A 26,154-nucleotide genomic window follows, 5' to 3' on the forward strand; every position below is an offset into this window, starting at 1 on the left:
TGAACTGCTGATCTCAGGTGATTCGCCCACCTCGGCCTCCCAAAGTGCTGGGATTACAAGCATGAGCCACTGTGCCCCGCCACTTTAATATAACTTTCTTTCTTTCTTTTTTTTCCAGATGGCGTTTCGCTCTTGTTGCCCAGGGCTGGAGCGCAATGGCTCACCGCAACCTCCACCTCCCTGGTTCAAGTGATTTTCCTGCCTCGGATAATAGGCATGCGCCACCATGCCAAGCTAGTTTTGTATTTTTAGTAGAGACAGGGTTTCTCCATGTTAGTTAGGCTGGTCTCGAACTCCCAACCTCAGGTGATCTGTCCACCTCAGCCTCCCAAAGTGCTGGGATTACAGGCATAAGCCACCACACCCAGCCTAATATAACTTTCAAACAAGTGTTTCTGCACAGATTTTTCAAAGAACAAATAAACTAATTCTGGAAATTTTAATGTTGATTGAAGTTCTATAGTAGTATCAAGTAGGTATCAAGTGATAGTTTACTATTATTTGTAACTTGCATTTCTAAATAACTAATAAGGCTAAGCATTTTCATACTTATTGACCATTTGGAATAGCGGTTCTGTGAATAGCTAGTGTTAATGTTTGCAAAATACTTCAAAATTATGTCTCATAAAATATTTTATTACCATTTTATAAGAGAGTTCTTTATAAACTAGAGATGGTAAACCTTTTTTTTTTTTTTTTTTTTTGAGATGGAGTCTCGCCCTGCCTCCCAGGCTGGAGAGCACTGGCGCAATCCCGGCTCACTGCAACCTCCGCCTCCTTGGTTCAACCATTTCTCCTGCCTCAGCCTCCTGAGTAGCTGGGATTACAGGCATGCGCCACCACGCCCGGCTAATTTTTGTATTTTTAGTAGAGACAGGGTTTCACCATGTTGTTCAGGCTGATCTTGTACTCCTGACTTTGTGATCTGCCCACCTTGGCCTTCCAAAGTGCTGAGATTACAGGTATGAGCCACTGCGCCCAGCCGAGATGGTGATCTTTTATTTGCATATGGTACAGATATTTTTCCCCCATCTATCACATGTCTATGGTATGTATTTATGGTTCTTTTTTACTTTACAAAAATGTTTTTAAATTGTGTTATCACATGTCTGTCTTTTAATATATAGCTCTTGTTTCTTGCTTGGCTTAAATAAATGCCCTTCAATGAAGTAATGGTTATTTAATTGTGGAATACATATGCTATAGATTATTTTTATAGGATATTGTATAATAATTTAAAATAAAGACAAGCTATACCAGTTAACTTAAGAGTTATGTTCCTCATGTTTTATTATTAGGTGAAAATTAGAAAGATATGATAGTACATATACGGTACTAAAATATATATAAGGGTACATGATCATGGAAAAAGTTGTAACAACATAAATAGATCAGTGACATTGTTGAAGTGAAAAGAAAGGGGAAAGGGAAAAGACAGCCCTCAAATTTTTAAAAAAGTAACTACAGTTTTCGTTTGTTTGTTTGTTTTTAGAGATAGAGCCTCATTACATTGCCCAGGCTGGTCTCGAACTCCTGGCTTCAAGTGATCCTCCTCCCACTTTGGCCTCCCAAAGCACTAGGATTACAGACATGAGCCACTGTGCCTGGCCTACAAGTTCTTAAAAAAGCATAACATGATCCTATTTATGTAAGAATATTTATATTGATTATATATAAATATGCATAGAGATGCACAAAAGAATGGCTACCAAAATGTTGATGATGTTTGACTTAGTGTGGTTAGATTTCAAGAAGAAAAAAGGAAGAAGGAAACAAGAGGAAAAGAAAGAAAACATGAGAAAAAAAGAGATATAAATGTGCCTTTTCCAAAAAACAGAACAGACTGTATGGGTGAGAGGCAGAACTCTCAAGTGAAAAGGTTCCCCCATCCTCTGATGTGGATACAAATTATGGTAACAGCCTCAGAGTTCCCTCAATACCCCAAAAAGATATACATGTTAACTTATATTAGTATCCATTTAAATTGGTTTAAAAATACAGAGAGATATTATACCAATTACATCTTCTCTTCACACTGTAACCTATACAGGCAGAGGTGACAACTTTAAGTGCATCTGCTCTAAAAATAAAATTACGGAATGATTCTTTTGAGTAGTAGTTCTAAGACCTGTGTCCATAGAAACCACCTGGGAAGACACTTAAAATGCACATTCATCCTCTGACTACGGCAGAAAAATTTTTTTAAATGCACATTCATGGGTCCCACCCTAGAAATTCTTATTAGTAGGTCTAGTGATCAATAATCCGTATTTAACAAGCACCCCAAGCAAATGTGGCAGGAGGAACTGACAGATCATGCTGAAGAACAGCAAATTTCAAGATGTTTTCTCTCTTTAGAAACTGATTAATCAAAGAATCTTGAGAGTTTGGTGCACTAGAGAGAACAAAGAATTTGAAGTAAAAAGATATAGATTACCTCTCTGACCTAATCCCCCATTAGCTCCCTCACTTGCCTCTCCCCATCAGCTCCCAGGCCTCCTAGTTGCCCCTCTAACAACCAGCTGAAACCCTCTTCCCCTAACCTTTCCAATGGCTCAGTTCCTCACCTCTTTGTGTCTTCACTCAGGTCACTTCTCAATGACACCTGTGGAAAATCGCAACCTCCAGCTTACTTTCTAATTCCCTTTCTGCTCTACTTTTCTCTCTTGCACTTCTATCTAAAAAACATCATATTTTCCTCAATTTCTTTTGTTTATTGTTTGATTCTCCTGAGAACAGGGATATTTGTCACTTTCTTTTTTCTTTTTTTTTAAGACGGAATTTTGCTCTTGTTGCCAGGCTGGAGTGTAATGGTGCAATCTCAGCTCACCGCAACCTCTGCCTCCAGGGTTCAAGTGATTCTCCTGCCTCAGCCTCCCAAGTGTCTGGGATTACAGGCATGCACCACCATGCCCGGCTAATTCTGTATTTTTTTTTTAGTAGAGACAGGGTTTCACCATGTTGGCCAGGCTGGTCTCAAACTCCTGACCTTAGGTGATCCACCCACCTTGGTCTCCCAAAGTGCTGGGATTACAGGCATAAGCCACCACACCCGGCTGGATATCTGTCACTTTTCTTCCCTGCAGCATCCCCAGCACCTAGAACAGTACCTGGATAGAGGTCAGATTTAATTTGGCCAAGATAAAACAACTGAAGCTTGAGCAATTCAGTGATAGAAGGGAGATACCACTAGTAAGCAGACAGTTTGTTAATAAAGATTTCTTCCTGGGTCCTGTCAGAGATTCTGATTCAGTAGGTTCGGGATGGGGCCTGAGATTCTGAATATCTAACAAGAATCCAGCTGATACGGATGTTATTTAGAGAGTTCTCAAGTGCCTCTGCTCATGTTTTAGTAAAAGTCAACTTATCCTACTATAAGAGCTGTTGGCTAAAAAGGGAAAGCTCCGTCATACTCATGTGTGTTTGTGACAAAAGAAAAAGTGATCCCCAAACCCCTTGTAACTAAGCTATCTACCAAAATAAAAGATTCTACAATAGAAATAGTTTCACAACATACGTAACACTATTTTCACAGATATTTACTACAGCTTGATTTTTAATAACGTGGTGTTTAGGTGGTTTCTAATTTTTTTACTTTCATAAATAATGTTTCAAGTGATATTTTTGCTATATGTCTTTGTGCATTTGTCTAATTGTTTTTCCTTTTTTTTTTTTTTTTTTGAGGCAGAGTCTTGCTCTGTTGCCCAGGCTGGAATGCAGTGCCATGATCTTGGCTCACTGCAAGCTCCACCTCCTGGGTTCACGCCATTCTCCTGCTTCAGCCTCCTGAGTAGCTGGGACTACAGGTGCCTGCCACCACGCCCGGCTACTTTTTTGTATTTTTAGCGGAGATGGGGTTTCACCATGTTAGCCAGGATGGTCTTGATCTCTTGACCTCATGATCCGCCCACCTCGGCCTCCCAAAGTGCTGGGATTACAGGCGTGAGCCACCATGCCTGGCCTGTTTTTTTCTAACAAATTCCAAAAAGGGAAATTTCCAAATCAAAGAGTTTAGACCAGCACTGTCCAACAGAACTTTCTCCAGTGATGGAAATGTTCTATACACAGTCCAACGTGGCAGCCACCAGCCATGAGCAACTATTGAGTGCTTGAAATGTAACTGGTATAACTGAGAGACTGCATCTCTGGTTGTATATAATGTTAATTAATTTACATTTAAATAGCCACATGTGGCTAGCGGCTACCATATTGGACAGGGCAGGTATAGACATTTAAAGTCTTGAAACATGATGCCAAATTACTCCCCAGAAAAGTTGTAATCATTTCCCATCAGTCTTAGTATAAGAACAACCATTTCTTTATCCAATTGCCAACATTAGATTTTATCAATCTACTGAATCTTTGTAATCTGAAAGTTAAAAAGTGTGTGATTTTAATAGACATTTCTTTGATTATTAATAATGTTGAATGGGATGGTTTCTTCCGTCATCACACTCATTCAAATGCAAATACGTTCACCCATATTATTTAACTCAGGGGTTGGAAGTTATCTGGCTTCCAGATTATCAGGTCCATGTGTTTTCTTTAAAATGTATCGCCAATATTTAAATTCACATACAAATGTGAACTTCTAGCTTCACCTGAAAAATCAAATGGCCTAGCAACAGTGACCCACAACCCCAAAAGGAAACAATCAGTGGAACCTTAGAAACTCTGCCACTCTCAGACTTTCTTGTCCACCAGAACTCACCACCTCTATTACTTTACAAGTGCCTTGCTTCACAACTCAGATTTACTGCTTCCATGCATCTGAGTTTACAATGCCTACCTGAACTAAATTTTGAGAGATTAAAAGACAAATAGCAGCCAATAATAATAGCTAATTATCATTCCATGGTTAGCATGCAAAACTGATTTATGAGATTGCCGGATTATTTTATAACTAACATTTAACTATTAGGAGAATACGTTTTTATTGGGTGCTGAAGTTTCTTACTCCCTAGAACAGTGGTTCAGTATCAGAAGGGTTGTTAAAATGCAGATTGGTAGGCCTCATCCCCAGAATTTCTGATTCAACAGGTCAGAGTGGACCCCAAGAATCTGCATGTAACCTTAAGCTCCAAGTGCAACTCTACGTCAAGATGGGGTTTTCTCAAAGATATGGCCACTCCTAGAAGGGCAGTGACAATATGTAATTTTGACAACATAATATAAATTTGTAGCTCCTTTTTTCTAAAATATGTCTACATTTATTATTTCATTTTATCTTCAAAATAAACCTATCCAGAAGGTTGGTAATTAGAGCAGTAATTGTTAATCCCATTTTACAGAAGAAAAGTAAAGCACAGGAGTTAAGAAAGTCTCCTAAGCACACAAAAAGTTGGAAGAGCCATAACAAGCAGGTCTCCTCCTAACTCCTAACCTTGGTAATATAGGCAAACACGGGAATACAGGACACAACTGGTGCTTGCTTCTGCAGACTGGCACCATAAAAATAGAACTATGACCAGGAACAGAGAAGACAATACAAGATATAGTTCACAGCAACAAACATTTATCAAGTGATTATGTGTTAATCTATGCTAACATGGCTACAGTCCCTACTGTAGGGACTGCTAAAGATACTCATAAAGCATAGGGAAAAATAAAAATAAAATCTGAAACCACAACCTTGAAAAGATAGTGAATTCTCTACATCATAGGTCAAAAACAACTGCACTGAAGGGTGGGGTGGTAGGGGCAAACACAGAGTTGGGTAGAAGAGAAGAGTCACTGTGGGACTCCACATCTGGACTTGAAGGAGTTGCTATCACCAGTCAGTCAAGAATGGGAGGGAAGAAAGCGTACACAATAGGGAGCCCTCCTGGGGCTCAACAACACAAAGAGCTGCTGTTATCCATGTTGGGTGTGTATTTGCCAAAAACATCAGGGCTGCTGGAACTCCAGAACTCACAAGGGCATGCGTTTTGTAGTCTAAATTACCTTGACTATGTAAGAACTCAAGTCAGTGGGCATAACTTCATTATCCATTTGTAGCCAAAAGATAACATGATTGGAGATCATAAATTTTCTGAGTTTTCCTCGAGTTTTGAGAAGCATTCCTAGTAAAATTCCAGCAAACTGTGATCAAAATAATACTAACCATAAATCAGCTCTTCAAGGAAGCTTGCATTTTCACTTAAATATTGTTTATATCTTAGTTAACAGCTACTTTTTTAAGATTCAAAATAATAATAGTAATAGCTAGTAAATATTACCATAGACTGAAAATACAAGAAAACTACAATTAGTTTGAAAAAAGTCTATTGGAAAATTCGGTTCACTATTCATGAGTGGTGTAACTGACCATTCCCATATGTCCACTCCTTCTGGTCCAGCTCAAACTGACTGAAGTAATGAAACTTCTATCACTCAATTTGGAAAACTGCAGCAATATGGCAGAAAAAACGATCCCTCACTTTGTATAAGACCAAAGAAATGCAAATCAAAAGAAAGGTATAAAATGTTACACTGATCAAATTAGTAACAAAAATATGTTTTAACATAAGCACACACATAGATTGTTAATGACAGTACAAATTTATGTAGTCCTTTTAGAAAGTAATGTGGAAATTACTGTAAATCTAGAAATTTCCTAACAAAAATAAGAGCTAACATTTATGTGTTTCATGTGTTATTGCTTTTTATCTTAACTTTAAAGAACTATTAGTATCACCCATTTTACATCTTAGTAAGCTAAAGTTCTGAGAAAATAAATTACTTGTCCAATATTGCCAATGAGTAATGGAGCTAGGTTTAAACCTAGAACCTCTAATTTTAGAACCCACCCACTTACAACTACATTATACTATCCCTCCAGAAAAAAATGATCCTAAGGAAGTTAAGGGAAAAAGAAGAAAAGAAATAAAGTTACTTGTATAAGAATAGGCATTATAGGCGGGGCATGGTAGCTCATGCCTGTAATCCCAGCACTTTGGGAGGCTGAGGCTGGCAGATCACTAGGTCAGGAGATCCAGACCATCCTGGCTAACACAGTGAAATCCCATCTCTATTAAAAATACAAAAAATTAGCCGGGCGTGGTGGTGGGTGCCTGTAGTCACAGCTGCTCAGGAGGCTGAGGCAGAAGAATGGCGTGAACCCAGGTGGTGGAGCTCGTAGCGAGTGGAGATTGCACCACTGCACTCCAGTCTGGGTGACAGAGCAAGACTCCGTCTCAAAAAAAAATAATAATAACAATAACAATAATAATAGGCATTATGTTTTTTATGCTGGAAAATCAAAAATAAAAAGGTTTAAGTTAATAATGAACGTCCATTGCATAAACTTTTATAAAATTATTATAAATAACGGGAAGCTATCGAAAAAATGTTTATAAAAAATCAGGGTGAAAATTATCTGCAATATAAAACATTTGTAAAAATATTCATTCATATGGCAAGATTGGGAAGGGCGCTGGAAAAAAAACTATTACCTTTTTGAGGAATTTCACTACTGGTATTGAATTTTCTTTTGTTTCTGTCAGCTTTGTTCATCAATATTACTCTAAGTACCCTTACAAATATATTCTTCTAGTTCTTATTCTTAGGATCCCAAACAACTCCTAAAGAGAATTTATAATTCGTTTATATTAGACTTATTCAAAATAATTACATATGTTTCATCGGCGGTGCTTTTAGAAAGTTTTAGCTTTCAGTATGAGGTCTCTATCTTAACAACAACACTTTTTTTTTTTTTTTTTTTTGAGATGGAGTCTTGCTCTGTCGCCCAGGCTGGAGTGCAGTGGCCGGATCTCAGCTCACTGCAAGCTCCGCCTCCCAGGTTTACGCCATTCTCCTGCCTCAGCCTCCTCAGTAGCTGGGACTACAGGCGCCCGCCACCTCGCCCGGCTAGTTTTTTTGTATTTTTTTAGTAGAGAAGGGGTTTCACCGTGTTAGCCAGGATGGTCTCGATCTCCTGACCTCGTGATCCGCCCGTCTCGGCCTCCCAAAGTGCTGGGATTACAGGCTTGAGCCACCGCGCCCGGCCAACAACAACACTTTTTGCAATCACCGCTTACAGGGTACCTTTGAAATCCCTTAATTTAGACCATACATAGTGACTAAAATTAGCTAATTATTTTTACTTTCACAACTTTACAATCACTCCTCAACTGCTGTCCCCATCATTAGCCCAAAGGCTGCAGGTACTTTACAAATTAGAAGTTTCCTAATAAGAACATACTCCCTAAGTGAATATTTATCAAGTAACTAAAATATCTTAGCTATAAGGGATGTTCATAATCTAAACACTTCAGAAAAGTATTAATTATGTCAAGTCTCTTTCAAGTAGGTAAAGTTTACTTCCACTTGACCAAAAAGAAGAGTTTGGTAAGAGTAATTTTCCTAAAAATGGCACCCTGAGCTGTGGGAATTCACTCTCCTTAGCCACACAAGGTGACATGCAGAGGCCCTCAGCCCGGTGTTTGGCCTCTATCAGCAACGTAAACACACATTCTGTGGGTAAGGAGAGTAGCTGTTCTCCTATGACATCAAACTCATAAGAGCAGGGATATAGTTTAAACATCTCTAACTTCCTCTTTATGAATCCACCATTCAGGAATGTTTTTTGTCACCCCACTCTCTAACATCCACAGTCCAAGGGTTATCTTTAGCCAGTTTTGGGACAACTATTTTAATCATAGAACTCTGGAGCTCGAAGGACCCTTAAAAATCAATTAGTTCAATTCCTTTATTTGAGTGGGAAACAACGTATCTCCAAAAAAAGTTACGTTGTGTGGCGGGTTTGTGGCAAATCCAGGCCCAGAATTAAGAGATGCAACCAAACATCTTAAACTTGGCCTTCGTATTGATCCTTTACCACTAACATCTTTCTATTATGTCATGTCAATGGGAGTATATACACGTCCTTTCAGTGTTTTCAGATACACACTGCAGTAGACAAAGTAAACTACTACAGTTCTCATTCTCCACTTCATAAAGAATTCCAAAATGGAGAAAAAATTCAACAAAGATTGCAAAAACCAGTGTAGGGAAACTGGTGTGTGTGCGGGAGAAGATACTAGTTTAATAGTTTTGCTTTCCACTGCATACTGTTCTAAGATTTTTAGTCCTCTAATTGATATTCAAGGTAATAATTGTCCACATTTGGCTAAATAATTTCATGTCATCATGCGTGGGTATCAAGTTAATAGTCATCACCACGAATATATAGTTCAGTTTTATATTCAATCTCTTGTATATATCAATCTATAATGTAATTCCATTTTAATAGACTTACGGAAAGATATACAAAAAAACGTGCAACAGTGGCTGCCTCTGAGAAAGATGAAGGCTTGTATGGAGGGGAGGAGAGAGGGCTTAATTTACACTGTATACTCTTCACTGTTGTTTGAAATGTTTTACCCTACTTATATTACTTTTCAGTATTCATTCATTAAACATTTTCCTCTTGAAATACATACCTATATGCATGTAATTGTATTACTAAACACTCAACTAATTTTTTTCTCTTTTAATTTTTCAGTATCATTCATAAAACCTCCCAGAAAATTTCAGCAAAGAAACACCACAGCCACAACACTCAAAAGCAGAATTCCAGGATTTAAAGTCTAAAAACATATAGATGAATGAGAGGTTTTATTAAGGGGGATTGAGTTCAAAAACCTTCTGTGGGAAAGCTCTTCCCTGTATTTAAATGGCTAGGTTTAAAAATGTGAGTTAAGCAGGGATTCCCGCCTCGAGGCGGGACGGGGAGGGCGGGGGACCAAAAAAAAAAAAAAAAAAAAACCCTTACGGTATGAAAAGCAAAAATTAAAATGTGGTTTCTATCTTCTCAGCCAGGGCCAGAGGGGCGCGTGGGGAGGATAAGGACCTTGGAACCGTCACGTTCACCAGAGAAAGGGGCAAGACTGAGGAGTTTCTCCAGGACCCGCAGCCTCGGTTAGAGGTAGCGGCCGTTCCGGGCAGATAGTCGCGTTCGGGGACGTTCCTTGGACTCACGTAACTGAGAAACCCCACGCACTGAATCTCCACATGTAATTTCCTTTTAATGGATCTGGGAAGAGGGACGGCGGGAATGGATTTCCTTTAACGAGTCTCCCTCACCCTCCCTGGCCAGGGCGCATCTCACTCGCTGTCTGCTTGTGTCAGGGTCAGCTGTCAACACAACTCTTTGTGTCTCATTCGGAATAAGAGTGGTCCTCAGCCATGCACAGAAAAATGGACACGCTGGCCGGAAGACACGCGCGCCCGCTTGTGACGAAGTGACATTTGGTGTGGAGGAAAAAAACCCACAGACACCGAGCGAGCGCCCAGCCACCTCTGGACGCTCTCAACTTTCCCAGGCTGAGCGCCATCCATCCTCTCCCCGCCACCTCCGCGGCGCCCTACCTGTCGCCCGCCCGCCTGCCCGGCACCCCCTCACTGCCCCTGGGCTCGGGGAGACGGACCGGGCGCCCCCTCGCCGCCTCTGCCCCGGGCCCCCCGCGCTGCACGGCGCGCCGCAGCCCCCTCGTCCCACCCCCGGGCCGCCTCGCTCCCGCCACAAAGGCAGCGAGTAGAGCCCGGTGACAGGCCTTCGGCCTCTGGGCGCGGACAGCACGGCCGGGTCCCTTCGGTGGACGACGCGAGGCGGCAGGGAGGGCGGGCGCGGCCCCCAGGCTGGCACTGGCGCTCCCTCGCCACCCGCACGCGCTCCGCTCACACCCCCGCTGCGCTTCCCATCCCTCCGGAAAAGTCCGCCGCGGCGCTTCCCCGCGCGGCCAGGGCGTCCAGCCCGCCAAAGGGCAGCTCCTGCCGGTCACAGGCGAGCTCCCGCGCCCGGTTCGCGACCTCTCACCCCCCGCCCGCGCCCCGGAGTCCCCGCGGCCGCTCACCTGGCCCTGGCTGGGCGCGAGGGCAGAGGACCGGGGGTGGCCCTCGGCTCGGCCGGGCTGGTCTCCCCACCCCCAGTGCCGTTCCCTGCGCCGCGCTGCGCTCCGCTGCTCCGGTCGCCCGCCTCCGAGGTGCTAGCGCCGCCGGCGGCTGGCGTCTCTCTGGCAGGCGCGCGGTCCGCGCGCTCAGTTCCCCGGGGCGGAGCGAGGCGGCGGCCGCCGCAGCCGGAGGCGGATTCCTCAGGTGCTGCCCCTCCCGCCGGCCCTGGCCTCCGCGGCTGGGACCCCCGTGCCCCCTCCCCCCGCCCGGCCTCTCGCCTTCCCGCTGCCTCGGCGCTCCCGAGTGGCTTTTGGGGGTCCCTCGCCCTCTGAGAGTGGTGGGCGCGCATTTCTTCCCCACCCCCTCCAACGACGCCCCCCGCCCAGCTTGTGGAGCCCTCGGTGCGCGGTCCTCACGCCTCCATTCCCAAACCCCGCCGCACTGACGAACGTGCGGTCCCTGTGGAGTGCGGAGGCGGGAGTGTACAGGGGGTTGTGCGGGGTGGGGGGTCTTCTGTGAAAGAGGGCTGCACCCCAGTGTGCTGACGCGCGAAGTCAGGAGGAAATTATTTCCCCCGGAGCCCGCGTTCATTCAGCGTGCTCTCGCCTCTGCGCGATTGCTTTCTCTGTTCACTGGACGGCGGCTGAAGAGCCCCAAGCGTGAACTCGGCCTGGGCAGTGGTGGCTCGGAAACCCTTGGCCTTTTGCATAAAGCGGGTAGGGTGGGGGCAGGGAGCGGACAAAACCAAACAAACCCGGGAGCTCTGGCCCAAGCCGACTTTTGCACCTCCTGTAGCACGCCCTGCGGCCCCGGGCCCCTGCTCGTCGGGAGCCTCCCGGGACCACGGGGAAGGCTCCACCCCAGGGCAGCGGCGTCCAGCTGGCCCTGGGCCTTGACTACGGGGAAAATGTTCTCAGCCTTGCTGCGGGCAAAAGGTTCTCGAGAGATGCTACGTCCCGGTAGAGAGATTTCGCTCCACTTTTCACAGCTGGCGACTTTTGTTATTAAAGATGCAGCTCCATTTTTAAAATTAATTGTTGCCACAGATAGGCGACTACACCTCTGGAAGCAGCAGCTCCATGCTAGATGTGGTGGAAGAATCTAGGTAAGGAAAGGCTGATGTATTTTGAGTGCCTTTGGTGCAGTACAGCCCGGGAGAGCTCCCCGTGTGCGTGGGAGTGGGGAGGCAGCCGTGGTGCCCAGGCCTGGGTGGGTTGGAATCACTGTCAAGTGTTAAGTACCATTTAAAGACATTGTCAATTAAAGTAGTTCTCATACGATGTCCCAGTACTTTTTGTTTGCTTGTCCTGCATTTTTCTTTTTTGCCGTATCCGAAATATTTTTTTTTTTCCTGTCACTTTTGATCTATGCAGAGGGAATGGACTGGAAATTTGGAATCACCAGAAAATAACTCAAGGCATCGCTAAGCTGTGACTAACAAGATAAATGATTTGTTCGAGGTTTGTCCTTTCCCTCCTCCAGTCGGAAGACATAGCTGTCTTTTTTTTTCAATCATGTTTTGTACCTTATGGGGTTAAGGAGCTGAAATATTTTTAATTTACAATTGAATCCCTGTTGTTGGGCCTTTAAAAACACATAGAAACATTGTTAAGTGCCACAAGGGTGGGAAACATGGCTTTCTCAGTCATTGCTGTACTCTTACAATTCTGGGTCATGCACCCAATACAGGTTTAGTAAATAAAATCCGTATGTTTTTGGCCCCACGCGGTGGCTCATGTCTGTATTCCCAGCGCTTTTAGCCTGGGTGACAGTGAGAGAGACCCTGACTCAAGTGTGAGTGAGTGTGTGTGTGTGTGCGCGCGCGTGCGCGGGCTTTAAAATAACTACAACAGAAAGGTGCAGATAATTAGCAATAGTTAAAAAGAATCCAAAGTCACTTAGTAAACTCGTCACGAGAACTGGCCATACACGTGGAAAAGACAGTACTGTAGAAACCTGAAATTGCAAGTTCACCTGGTGAATATAAACTAAGCTCATAGGAAGTTAAAGCAGGTGAGAATCTTTTGGAGAATTCAACCATCACAAGGCCTAGGTCTGTAGAGTGTGTGGGGGTTGGGCAGAAGCAGAACACCTTCCAATTTAAAGATAAGGAAACTGAAAGATGAGCAGCTTTAAAGTAAAACCACCAGTGCAGTTTTCTCTCTGTTTAGTTCAAGGGCCATTTGTTGAGCGCCAAGTACACTAGACCCTAAAAATGTGAAAGCAAATCTGGCAGTCACTAAAGGACCTTAGTCTAATATTACAGGACTTTGGTATTCATTCTTCATCCATTCAACAGATATTGAGCACCTACTGTGAGTTAGATGGCATAATATACCAGTAGTGGTGGTGATTTATCAGTAAACAAGGCAAGTCCCTAATAAAGGTAAAAGTGAGAGTAATCTATATATCCTGGTATATTGAAGAGAGTTCAATGTCATCTTCATTAGACAACAAACTCCCAGCCAGGTGCAGTGGCTCACACCTGTAACCCCAGCCCTTTGGAGGCCGAGGCAGGTGGAACACTTGAGGTCAGGAGTTCGAGACCAGCCTGACCAACATGGTGAAACCCCATCTCTACTAAGAATGCAAAATTAGCTAGGTGTTGGTGGTGCACACCTGTAATCGCAGCTACTTGGGAGGCTGAGGCAGGAGAATCGCTTGTGTCCTGGAGGTGGAGCTTGGAGCAAGCCAAGATTGCACCATTGCACTCCAGCCTGGGCAACAAGAATAAAATTCTGTCCCAAAAAAAACACAAAAACAAAAACATTTCACGCTTCTTTGTCCTGAATTCGTTTATATGCCTTGCCTTCCCTTTGGGATTTCTATGTCCCTCATCATGCCCAGTAGACCTCCATAATTATAAAAGATGATAGGGTTCAGAGTGAATATTCTAAAGACAGGTCCCATAGTTTTGAATCCTGGCTCTAAGACTTACCTATTATGTAAACCTGACCAAGCTACTTGACTCCATCATAATAGTACAGAATTCAGGGAGGGGCTATGTGGATTCAGATGGTGCATTAGGCAAGGTGTAGTGGGTCACGCCTGTAATCACAGCACTTTGGGAGGCCCAGGCGGGCGGATCATGAGGTCAAGAGATGGAAACCATCCTGACCAACATGGTGAAACCCGGACTCTACTAAAAATACAAAAATTAGCCAGGCATGGTGGTGCACATCTGTAGTCCCAGCTACTTGAGAGGCTGAGGCAGAAGAATCGCTTGAACCTGGGAGGCAGAGGTTGCAGTGAACCAAGATCACACCACTGCACTCCAGCCTGGTGACAGACTGAGACTACATCTCAAAAAAAAAAAAAAAAAAAAAAAAAGAAGATGATGCATTAGTACCTGAAACACTTTTTTTTTTTTTTTTTTGAGACAGAGTTTCGCTCTTGTCACCCAGGCTAGAGTGCAGTGGCATGAACTTGGCTCACTGCAACCTCTGCCTCCCAGGTTCAAGCAATTCTCCTGCCTCAGCCTCCCAAGTAGCTGGGACTACAGGTGTATACCACCATGCCCGGCGAATTTTTTGTATTTTTAGTAGAGACAGGGTTTCACCATGTTGGGCAGGCTGGTCTCAAACTCCTGACCTCTGGTGATCTGCCTGCCTCGGCCTCCCAAAAAGTGCTGGGATTACAGGTGTGAGCCACCGCGCCCAGCCTGGAACACTATTCAGTGTTGACTGTGATCACTGCCTGTGCATCCCTCCACTCTCTCCCATAACAGTGATTCCCAAGTGTTTCTATAAAACCCTAAGTTTAGTGAAAAATATGAGACTCCCAGCAGAGTCCATACATAAATGGCAGAATCCTGGGTAGTTAGTGTGACGATCCTTTGCCTTGGCAGTGGAGGAAGTTCTATGATTATCTCCTGGTTCTGCTCTCAAGGATGAACACCATTTTGCATTTGTTTCTGTGGTCCTTGGCTCCACACTCTGGAATATTCTTCCTTGTTCATTATTCTCCGTGACCATATCTGAAGTGCACACTGGGAAATAAGCCCTTCAGAGATTTCACAGTTTTCGCAGCACATTTCCTGCTGGTATAAGTTTGGAGTCCTAAGGGTTCTTTCATACTTAAGGATTTTGTTTTGTTTTTTGATTGTTTTTGTTTGTTTGTTTTTCCTTCTTGTGGAGAATGGGGTCTCACTATAATGCCCAGGCAGGTCTCAAACTTTTGGGCTCAAGCGATCCTCCAGTCTCTACCTCCCTAAGTGCTGGGATTATAGGCATAAGCCACAACTCCTGGCCTGTATGTAAGGTATTTTAAAGGCCAGGTTTATCGCTGATTTGACCTTACAATTTCCTTAGACACTTAGTAGACTATTCTCTTCCTATGAGTTCCATGTGCTAGTAATAATACCCAAAGTTCTTTCCTGGGCAAAGCTGCAAATAGTTGATTTCTTTGCTTCCTCACTGTGTTTCCCTTTCTCTCAATTTAAGATCTGAGGCTTAGGGGCTCAGTACACTCGTGTATTATCATCAGAATTCACCTTCTGGCCAGGTGTGGTGGCTCATGCCTGTAATCCCAGCACTTTGGGAGGCCAAGGCAGGCGGATCACAAGGTCAGATCGAGACCATCCTGGCTAACACAGTGAAACCCCGTCTCTACTAAAAATATAAAAAACTAGCCGGGCGTGGTGGCAGGCGCCTGTAGTCCCAGCTACTCGGGAGGCTGAGGCAGGAGAATGGCATGAACCCGGGAGGTGGAGCTTGCAGTGAGCCGAAATTGTGCCACTGCACTCCAGCCTGGGTGACAGAGCGAGACTCCGTCTCAAAAAAAAAAAAAAAAAAAAAGAATTCAACTTCTACAAGAAAGGGTGCTACTACTTTCCCACTCAAAGCCAATTCACTGGAAAGGAAAACCAACCTACCACCATCTTCGTCAGAGGGAAAGATACACTGTGGGGAACCGAACAAAGGTCTCTCTAATTCCAGATCGGATGCCAGTTACCAATGCTGAATGACCTAGATCTGCACTTATAAATATGAGCAGATAAAAAAAATCACCAATCATAAGAAGAGAATCTACCATTTGAAGGAAGAGGACCAAATGAGAGCAAATATCACCCACTAAAATGGAGTTAATGCAGGAAATAAGACAAAACTTTTAAAAAATCTTGCTCATGTTCTTAGTGAAATTTAAAGAGTAACAAGCAGGTTGTGAAAATGAAGCAATCTGAAAACCAGAATGTTGTTGGAAATTAAACAGTAAATGACTATTTAAGTTGAAAAAACTATGGAAGCAGTTAATAGAAAAAATGGATACTGCTGAAAACTGAATTAGTAAACTATAAGACCTTCTCAATACTTCCAGAGTATGGAGCAAAAAGATGAAGAAATTGAAATTGTGAAAGAAAAAATCAAAGAAAAAAAATAAATTCAGGGGAGCTACTATAGATATGTTGGAAGCTTGAAAAATAAAATGGAGCACCTGTTATATACTATAACTACAAAACATCATTAAAAGAAATGAAAGAAAACCTAAGTAAATGGAAAGACATCCTGTGTTACTGGATTTAAAGACCTAACATTGTTAAGACGGCAATACTCTCCAGGTTGATTTATAGATGCAATATAATCTCTATCAAATTCCATTTGCCTGTCTTGTAGAAATTGATAAACTGATCCTATAATTCATATGGAAATGCAAGGGATCCAAAATAGCCAAAATAAACTTAAGAAAAAAGAACCAAGTCAGAGGACTACACTTCCCCACTTCAAACCTCATGACAAAGCCATAGTAATCAAGACAATGTGGTGCTCATGTAAGTAAATATAGATCAATGGAATGGAATTAAAAGTTCAGAACTAAACCCATGCATCTATGGTCAATTGATTTTCAACAAGGATATCAAAATAATGCAATACATTGGGAAAGAATAGTCTTTTCAATAAATGATGCTGGGACAACTGGATATTCACATGAGAAAGAATGAATTTGACACCAACTTTATAGCGGATGCAAAAATTACCTTAAAATGGATCACAGATTTAAATGTAAGAGCTGAAACTGTAAAACTATCTTTATAGAGTTATTTGACACTGGATTAGGTTTCTTAATATGACACCAAAAGTACGAGCACCAAAGGAAAAAGCTAGATTAATTGATTCATAAAAATTAAAAACCTTTGTACATCAAAGGACAGAATCAAGAAAGTGAAAAAACAACCCATAATATGGGAGAAAATATTTGTGAATCATCTATCTGATAAATATCTATTATGCAGATATATAAAGAACACTTGCAACTCAACAATTTTTAAAAGTTTTAAATTAAAAATGGACAAAGGATCTTTAATAGACTTTTATCCAGAGAAGATACACAAATAGCTAATAAGCATATGAAAAGGTGCTCAAGATCATTAGCCACTAGGGAAATGCAAATCAAAACCACAAGAGATAACTACTTCACACCATAAGAATGGTTATTATCAAAACACAAAACAAAACAGTTCTGGAGGTAGACTGGGAACCTTCATCAAACTGCTTGAAACTTGCCTTACAACTATCTCAATAAGCCAAAATTCTAGTTTTTATTAAGCTTCTTGTATTAATGCATTTGATGCTACTTGCAATTTAATAAAACTCAATAAAGAGGTAAATAGAGTAAACAAAAAGTACTGGCGAGTAAAAGCCCCGTGGGATCTAAATAATTATTCATAATGTTTTTATAAAATCTAATATAAATGCTATATAGCATAGAAAAAACAAAAATTGAAACATTAAAAATAATCTGTAATTAAAATCCCAGTTTATTTCAATAAATGTGGGTGGTATGGGCCCTTGGGGAGTAAATTTTCACCATTAAAAGTCTCATTATGTTTGGAAAAGAGAATGAAGAATAAGAAAATATATACCACCAGGCACAGTGGTTCATGCCTGTAATCCCAGCATTTTGGGAGGCCAAAGCAGGAGGATCACTTGAGCCCAGGAGTTTGAGACCAGCCTGGGCAACATAGTGAGACCTTGTCTCTACAAAAGATAAACAAATTAGTCGGGTGTGGTGGCATGATCCTGTCGTCCCAGCTACTTGGGAAACTAAGGTGGGAGAATCACTTAAGCCTAGGAAGTTAAGGCTACAGTATTCATTATGGTGCCACTGCACTCCACTCTGTGTGACAGAGATCCTGTCTTAAAAAGAGAAAAGATATATCCTTTTTTTCTTTATAAGCATATCAGTTATTCATAAGCATATCAGATTTGTTGTTGTTGTTTTGTTTTGTTTTGTTTTTTAGTTTAAAGATACTGGCCACAACTTCTTGTAGAACTTTCAAATAATTTGAGAAGAAAGAAATACAAAGAAACCAATAAAATACCACTTCACCAACACCACAAAAGTCAGGAAGAAAAGGGAAAAACAAAGCATAAAAAAGAGAAAACACAATTTAAGGTGTATGAATACATTCTTAGCATCAATAATAATAAATCCAGTGGGCTAAATTTCCCTACTGAAAGACAAAAATGTCTCTGAAAAAAATAAAGAAAATACAGCTATTTTCTCTTTATGAATAACATCTGAATTAAAACAACATAGATTGAAATTAAATGGATGGCCAACAAAGGTACAACAAGTGAAGACAAAAAAAAGCAAAAGTAGCAATATAAAATCAAAAAGAAATTAATGATTTAAAAGAAAGCATGGGCCGGGCCTGGTGGCTCACGCCTGTAATCCAAGCACTTTGGGAGGCCAAGGCGGGCAGATCCCGAAGTCAAGAGATCCAGACTATCATGGCCAACATGGTGAAACCCCATCTTTACTAAAAATACAAAAATTAGCTGGGCGTGATGGCGTGCACCTGTAGTCCCAGCTACTTGGGAGGCTGAGGCAGGAGAATAGCTTGAAGCCAGGAGGCAGAGGTTGCAGTGAGCCAAGATCACCCACTGCACTCCCACCTGGCAACAGAGCGAGATTCCATCTCAAAAAAAAAAAGAAAAAAAAGTAAAAAAAAAAGAAGAAAGCACTGCCAGGCATGGTGGTGCATGCCTGTAATCTCAGCTACTCAGAAGGCTCAGATGGAAAGATCTCTTGAGGCCAGGAGATTGACACCAGCCTGGGCAACATAGCAAGAACACCACCCCACCCCTGCTGCCACCTGCCCCATCTCAAGAATGAATGAATGGGCCGGGTGTAGTGGCTCACACCTGTAATCCCAGCACTTTGGGAGGCTGAGGTGGGCAGATCATGAGGTCAGGAGTTCGAGACCAGCCTGACAAACATGGTGAAACCCCCCCTCTACTAAAAATACAAAAATTAGCTGGGTGTGGTGGTGCACACCTGTAATCCCAACTACTCAGGAGGCTAAGACAGGAGAATGGCTTGAACCCAGGAGGCAGAGGTTGCAGTGAGCTGAGATTGTGCCACTGCACTCCAGCCTGGGCAACAGAACAAGACTCCATCTAAAAAAAAAAAAAAAAATGAATGAATACAAAAAATAAGCATTAAGCAGGACAAGACAAAAGAACAGTGACTATCTATTGAATACACCTTTAGTGAGAGTGCTTTAAATACATCTTCTCAAATAATCTTTACTACTCCATGGAATGACTGTGGTTAATGCTTTCTTTCATTTTGTAAATGAGGGGTAGACATCAGAGAGATTAAATGATGTTCATAGTTCACAGTTATAGATGAACATGGAACTCAAACCCTGATATGCTAATTCTAAAGTGCAAGCTCATAGCACCAAAATATTTAAATAAATAACTAAGGGGGATAAAATAATTTATTTTAAAAATTTTAACCCATTTCTTTAAGAATTTGACAGATCACATGGACCAAAAATAAACAGAGAGGATTTGAAAAATAAACAAAACACATATGTCAGAAGGCTGAGGCAGGAGAATCGCTAGAACCCGGCAGGTGGAGGTTGCAGTGAGCCAAGATCGCGCCACTGCACTCCAGCCTGGCGTCAGAGTGAGACTATATCTCAAACAAACAAACAAAAAAAACATATGTAATACATATAGATAACTTTGAACTCTAAAAAGATAGTACATGCATTCTTTTCTTTCTTTATTATTATTATTTTTTTGGATGGAGTTTTCTCTTGTTGCCCAGGCTGGAGTGCAATGGCATGATCTTGGCTCACTGCAACCTCTGCCTCACAGGTTCAAGCAATTCTCCTGCCTCAGCCTCCCGAGTAGGTGGGACTACAGGCACCCACCACCACGCCCAGCTAATTTTTTGTATTTTTATTTTATTTTATCTTATCTTTGAGATGGAGTTTCACTAGTTGCCCAGGCTGGAGTGCAATGGCATGATCTCGGCTCACTGCAACCTCCGCCTCCCAGGTTCAAGCGATTCTCCTGCCTCAGCCTGCCTAGCAGCTGGGATTACAGGCATGTGCCACCACACCTGGCTAATTTTGTATTTTTAGTAAAGACGGGCTTTCGCTATGTTGGCCAGGCTGGTCTCGAACTCCTGACCTCAGGTGATCTGCCCACCTCGGCCTCCCAAAGTGCTGGGATTACAGGCGTGAGCCACTGCATCCGGCCTACATGCATTCTTTTCTAAAGTCCAAGAATATTTACAAACATTGAAATGTTCTAAATCACAAGGAAAATCTTAACAAATTCTAAAGAATGGAAATCTAGAGCCTAAGTCATAGTTTTTGACCCTAAAATAAGAAAGCTACAAATTAATTATTAAAAGAATAAATCTGCTTGATGAGTTAATTTTTTCTATATAAAAATAAATATAATCTGCAATTACAGATTAGTTAGAAGTTATGAACAGTAAAAACACATTAACTAAAACCCAGGGGTTCATGACACTGGATTTGGGAATGATTTCTGAATATGACACCGAAAGCACAGGCAACCAAAGTAATAATAGATAAAACAGACTACATCAAAATAAAAAACTGTGCATCAAAGGACACAGACAAAGAGGAAAAAGACAAATTACAGAATGACAAAAAACATTTGCGAATCTTGTATCTGATAAGGGGTTAATACTCAGACTATGTAAGGAACTCCTAAACTCAGTAACAACAACAAAAGACCAGGCCGGGCACAGTGGCTCATACCTGTAATCCCAGCACTTTGGGAGGCCGAGACAGGCAGATCACTTGAGGTCAGGACTTCAAGACCAGGCCGGCCAACATGGTGAAACCCCGTCTCTACTAAAAATACAAAAATTAGCCAGGTGTGGTGGCACATGTGCCTGTAATCCCAGCTAGTGGGGAGGCTGAGGTAGGAGAATCACTTGAACTCAGGAGGCAGAGGTTGCAGTGAACCAAGATCGCCCCACTGCACTCCAGTTTGGGTGACAAAGTGAGACTCCATCTCAAAAAACAAACAAAAAACCAAAGACCAACCAGATCAAAAAAAAGGCAAATAATTTGAGTAACATTTTCCTAAAGAAGATATACAAATGGCCAACAAGCACATGAAAGATCTCCACAACACTAATCACTAGGGAAATGCAAATCAAAGCCACAGTGAGATACCACCTTATACCCAGCAGGATGGCTACTTTTAGAAAGAAAGAAAAAATAAACTAACAAGTGTTGTCAAGGATGTGGAAAAATCAGAATCCTTGTGCACTGCTGGCAGGAACGTAAAATGGTACGGCTGCTGTGGAAAACAGTATGGCAGTTCCTCAAAAAATTAAAAACAGAATTGCCACATGATCCAGTAATTCTGGATATACACTTAAAAGAACTGAAAGCAGAGACTCGAGAGATTTGTACACCCATGTTCATAGCAGCATTATTAACAACAGTCAAAAGGTAGAAGCAACAGAAGTATCCATTACAGATGAATCAATAAAATATGATAAATACATACAATGGAATATTATTCAGCCTTAAAAAGGAAGGACCTCTGACACATGGATGACCCTTGCTTTAAAAGCACGCCTTGCCCGCTTGCTTTCAAAACTCTCTAGGTTATTTTGTTTTATTTTATTGAGATGGGGGGGTCTCTCTGTCACCCAGGCTGGAGTGCAGTGGTACAATCTCGGCTCACTGCAACCTCTGCCTCCCAGGCTCAAGACATCCTCCCACCTCAGCCTCCTAAGTAGCTGGGATTACAGGTGCACACCACCACACCCAGCTAACTTTTATATTTTTAGTAGAGATGGGATTTTGCCATGTTGAGCAGGCTGGTCTCACACTCTTGACCTCAAGCAATCTGCCCACTCAATCTCCCCAAGTGTTGGGATTGCAGGCATGCACCACCACACCTAGCTTAGGTTATTCCATAATGTCCTCTTTAAATGCTTACATCTCTTCATAGATACTTTTTAGTAGAGAGATCATAATATCTGATTTTTTTGAGACTATACAGAATGAGTTGGAATTTTTCATGTTTCCCTGGATTGTTTTTCTGAGTTTTTTTTTTTTTTTTTTTTTTTTTTTTTGAGACCGAGTTTTGTTCTTGTTGCCCAGGTTGGAGTATAATGGTGCGATCTCGGCTCACCGCAACCTCCCCCTCCCGGGTTCAAGAGATTGTCCTGCCCCAGCTTCCCGAATTGCTGGGATTATAGGCGCCTGCCACCATGCCTGGCTAATTTTTTGTGTTTTTAGTAGAGATGGGGTTTCACCATGTTGGCCAGGCCAGTCTCAAACTCCTGATCTCAGGTGATCCGCCTGCCTCGGCCTCCTAAAGTGCTGGGATTACAGGCTTGATGGTTTTTCTTTTCAACTTTTTGCTTCTTTCACATTTTTAATTTTTTTTACTTATTTTCCATTGCTATACATGTTTCGTGCTGATATTTTCGTATTTTAATTACTTAAGTAATTCAGTTAATTGCTGAAGAATAGTGTGGGGTGGAGGGACTGGACAAAGTTTAAAAGAAAGAAATTGAGGGAGTTCCAGCTATGATTTGGAATTTTTGGTCATTAATGAACTCTTATCAAATTTGATATATCCTCTCCCCACGGACATGTCTCCTTTTAGTTTCTGGCATTAAAAAGACAGTGTTGACTGGGCGCGGAGGCTCACACCTGTAATCCCAGCACTTTGGGAGGCCAAGGCAGGAGGATCACGAGGTCAGGAGATCGAGACCATCCTGGCGAACACGGTGAAACCCCGTCTCTACTAAAAATACAAAAAAATTAGCCAGGCATGGTGGCGGGCGCCTGTAGTCCCAGCTTCTAGGGAGGCTGAGGCAGGAGAATGGCGTGAACCCAGGAGGTGGTGGAGCTTGCAGTGAGCAGAGATCGCGCCACTGCACTCCAGCCTAGGCGACAGAGTGAGATTCCATCTCGAAAAAAAACAAACAGTGTTGGCTGGGCGCAGTGGCTCATGCCTGTAATTGCAGCACTTTGGGTGGCCGAGGCAGGCAAATCACTTGAGGTCAGGAGTTGGAGACCAGCCTGGCTAACATGGTGAAACCTCATCTCTACTAAAAATACAAAAATTTAGCCAGGCATGGTGGCACATGCCTGTAATCTCAGCTACTTGGGAGGCTGAGGCAGAAGAATCGCTTGAACCTGGGAGGCAGAGTTTGCAGTGAGCTGAGATTGCAGCACTGCAATCCAGCCTGGGCAACAGAGCAAGACTCCGTCTCAAAAAAAAACCAAAAACACAAAAAACAGTAAACCTTTACATCTTCTCCCTGTCATCCAGTAATCACTGTCTCCCGTCCTTCCATTTTACCTCTGACAGTCTCCCTTGGCCTAACTAGTGGGTTATCAGTGATAAAAATGCCATGGTTACATAATTTCTATCACCTCAGATGTTCTGTAATATAGTACTTCCCCCTTATCTCAGGGGATACATTCCTAGACCCCCAGTGGATGCCTAAAACAACAGATAGTACCAAACCCTATATCTACTGTGCTTTTTCAGTCTGGTAGCCAAAACACTACTAAGTGACTAGCAGGTGAGTAGCAGAGATAGGGACGCCTTTCTTTCATTGTGCTTCACTTTGCTGTACTTCACAGATACTGCGTTTTACAAACTGAACGTTTGTGGTAACCCTGAATCAAGCAAGTCTGTGCGTGCCATTTTTCCAGCAGTGCTTACTTCATGTCTCTGTGTCACATTTTTGTAATTCTTATGGTATTTCAAACTTTTCTTTTCTTTTTTTTTTTTTTTTTTTTTTTGAGATAGAGTCTTGCTCTTGTAACCCAGGCTGGAGTGCAGTGGTATGATCTTGGCTCACTGCAACCTCCGCCTCCCGGGTTCAAGCGATTCTCCTGTCTCAGCCTCCCGAATAGCTGGGGTTACAGGTGCCCGCCACCATGCCCAGCTAATTTTTGTATTTTTAGTAGAGACGGGGTTTCGCCATGTTGGCAAGGCTGGTCTTGAACTCCTGGCCTCGTGATCCGCCCGCCTCGGCCTCCCAAAGTGCTGGGATTACAGGCATGAGCCACCATACCCCGCCCAAACTTTTCCATTATTATTACATCTGTTAGGTGATCTGTGATCACTGATCTTTGATGTTACTATTGTAATTGTTTTGGGGTATCGTGAACCATGTCCGTTTATATACGACAGCGAACTTCATACATAAATGTTGTGTGTGTTCTGACTGCTCCACCAACCAGCCATTCCCACTTCTCTCTCCTTTACCTCAGGCCTCCCTATTCTGTGAGACACAATAAGATTGAAATTAGGTCAATTAATAACCCTACAATGGCCCCTAAGTGTTCAAGTGAAAGGAAGAGTCACATGTCTCTCGCTTTCAATCAAAAGCTAGAAATGATTAAACTTACTGAGGAAGGCATATCAAAAGCTGAGGAAGGCCAGAAGCTAGGCTTCTTGCACCAAACAGCAAAGTTGTGAATACAAAGATAAAGGTTTTTTTTGTTGTTTTGTTTTTTTGGTTTTTTTGAGACAGGAGTCTCACTCTATTGCCCAGGCTGGAGTGTAGTGGCTCAATCTCGGCTCACTGCAACCTCCGCCTCCTGGGTTCAAGCAATTCTCCTGCCTCAAGCTCCCGAGTAGCTGGGATTACAGGTGCCCGCCACCATGTCTGGCTACTTTTTCTATTTTAAGTAAGAGACAGGGTTTCACTATGTTGGCTAGGCTGATCTCGAAATCCTGACCTTAAGTGATCCACCTGCCTCAGCCTCCCAAAATGCCAGGATTACAGGCGTGAGCCATCGTGCCCAGCCAGAAAAGTTCTTGAAGGAACTTAAAACTGCTACTCCAGTGAAGACATGAATAAGACAGCGAAACAGCCTTATTGCTGAAATGAAGAACGTCTGAGTGGCCTGGATAGTCAAGCCAACCACAACATTCTCATAAGCCAAAGCCTAATCCAGAGAAAGACCCTAACTCTCTTCAATTCAATGAAGGCTGAGAGAGTGCTGGAAGCAATGCAAGAAACGTCTGAAGCTAGCAGAGGTTGGTTCATGAAGTTTAAGGAAAGAAGCCACCTCCACAACAAAAAAAGTGCAAGGTGAAGCAGTGAGTGCTGATGTAGGAGCTGCAGCAAGTTATCCAGAAGATCTAGCTAAGATCATGGGTGAAGGCGGATACACTGAACAACAGATTTTCTTTTTTTGTTTAATTTTTATTTTTGGTAGAGACAGAATCTCACTTTGTTGTCCAGGCTGGTCTTGAACTCCTGGGCTTAAGCAAGCCGCCCGCCTCAGCCTCCCAAAGTGCTGGGATTACAGACATGAACCACCACACCATACCACAGATTTTTCAATGTAGACAAAACGGCCTTATATTGGAAGAAAATGCCATCTAGGAATCTTGTAGCTAGAGAAAAATTAATGCCTGGCTTCAAAGGACAGCCTGACTCTCTTCTTACGGCCTAATGCAGCTAATGACTTTAAGTTGAAGCCATTGCTCATTTACCATTCCAAAAACTCTAGGGCTCCTAAAAATGATGCTAAATCCAGCCTGACCTACATGGTGAAATGCTGTCTTTACTAAAAATACAAAAGTTAGCCGGGTGTGATGGCATGCACCTGTAGTCCCAGATACTCGGTAGGCTGAGGCAGGAGAATCACTTGAACCCGGGAGGTGGAGGTTACAGTGAGCCAAGATCGCACCACTTTACTCCAGCCTGGGTGACAGAGTGCAACTCTGTCTCAAAAAAAAAAAAAAATTGCTGAATCTACTCTGCCTGTGCTCTACAAATGGAAAAACAAAGCCTGCATGACAGCACATCTGTTTTACAGCATGGTTTACTGAATACTTTAAGGCCCACTGTTGAGACCTACCGCTCAGAAAAAAAACATTCCTTTCAAAATACTATGGCTCAGGCTGGGCGCAGTGGCTCATGCCTGTAATCCCAGCAATTTGCGAGGCCGAGGCAGGTGGATCACCTTAGGTTAGGAGTTCCAGACCAGCCTGACCAATATGGCGAAAC

At 42.6% G+C, this 26,154-nt stretch overlaps 1 protein-coding gene across 3 annotated transcripts in view; it reads right to left on the reverse strand.

Annotated features, from left to right (window-relative positions):
- Positions 1-10,969, reverse strand: part of LOC105464782 (GREB1 like retinoic acid receptor coactivator) — a 299,166-nt gene extending 288,197 nt beyond the window's left edge. For all 3 annotated transcript variants that reach the window (XM_071085568.1, XM_011712850.3, XM_011712866.3), the window contains exon 1: positions 10,836-10,969. The gene's annotated coding sequence lies outside the window, so the exon portion shown is untranslated. The remainder of the gene's footprint in view (positions 1-10,835) is intronic.
- Positions 10,970-26,154: the final 15,185 nt, after the last annotated feature.

This window comes from Macaca nemestrina, chromosome 19 (genome assembly GCF_043159975.1).
Source record: "Macaca nemestrina isolate mMacNem1 chromosome 19, mMacNem.hap1, whole genome shotgun sequence".
Lineage (NCBI taxonomy): Eukaryota > Metazoa > Chordata > Mammalia > Primates > Cercopithecidae > Macaca > Macaca nemestrina.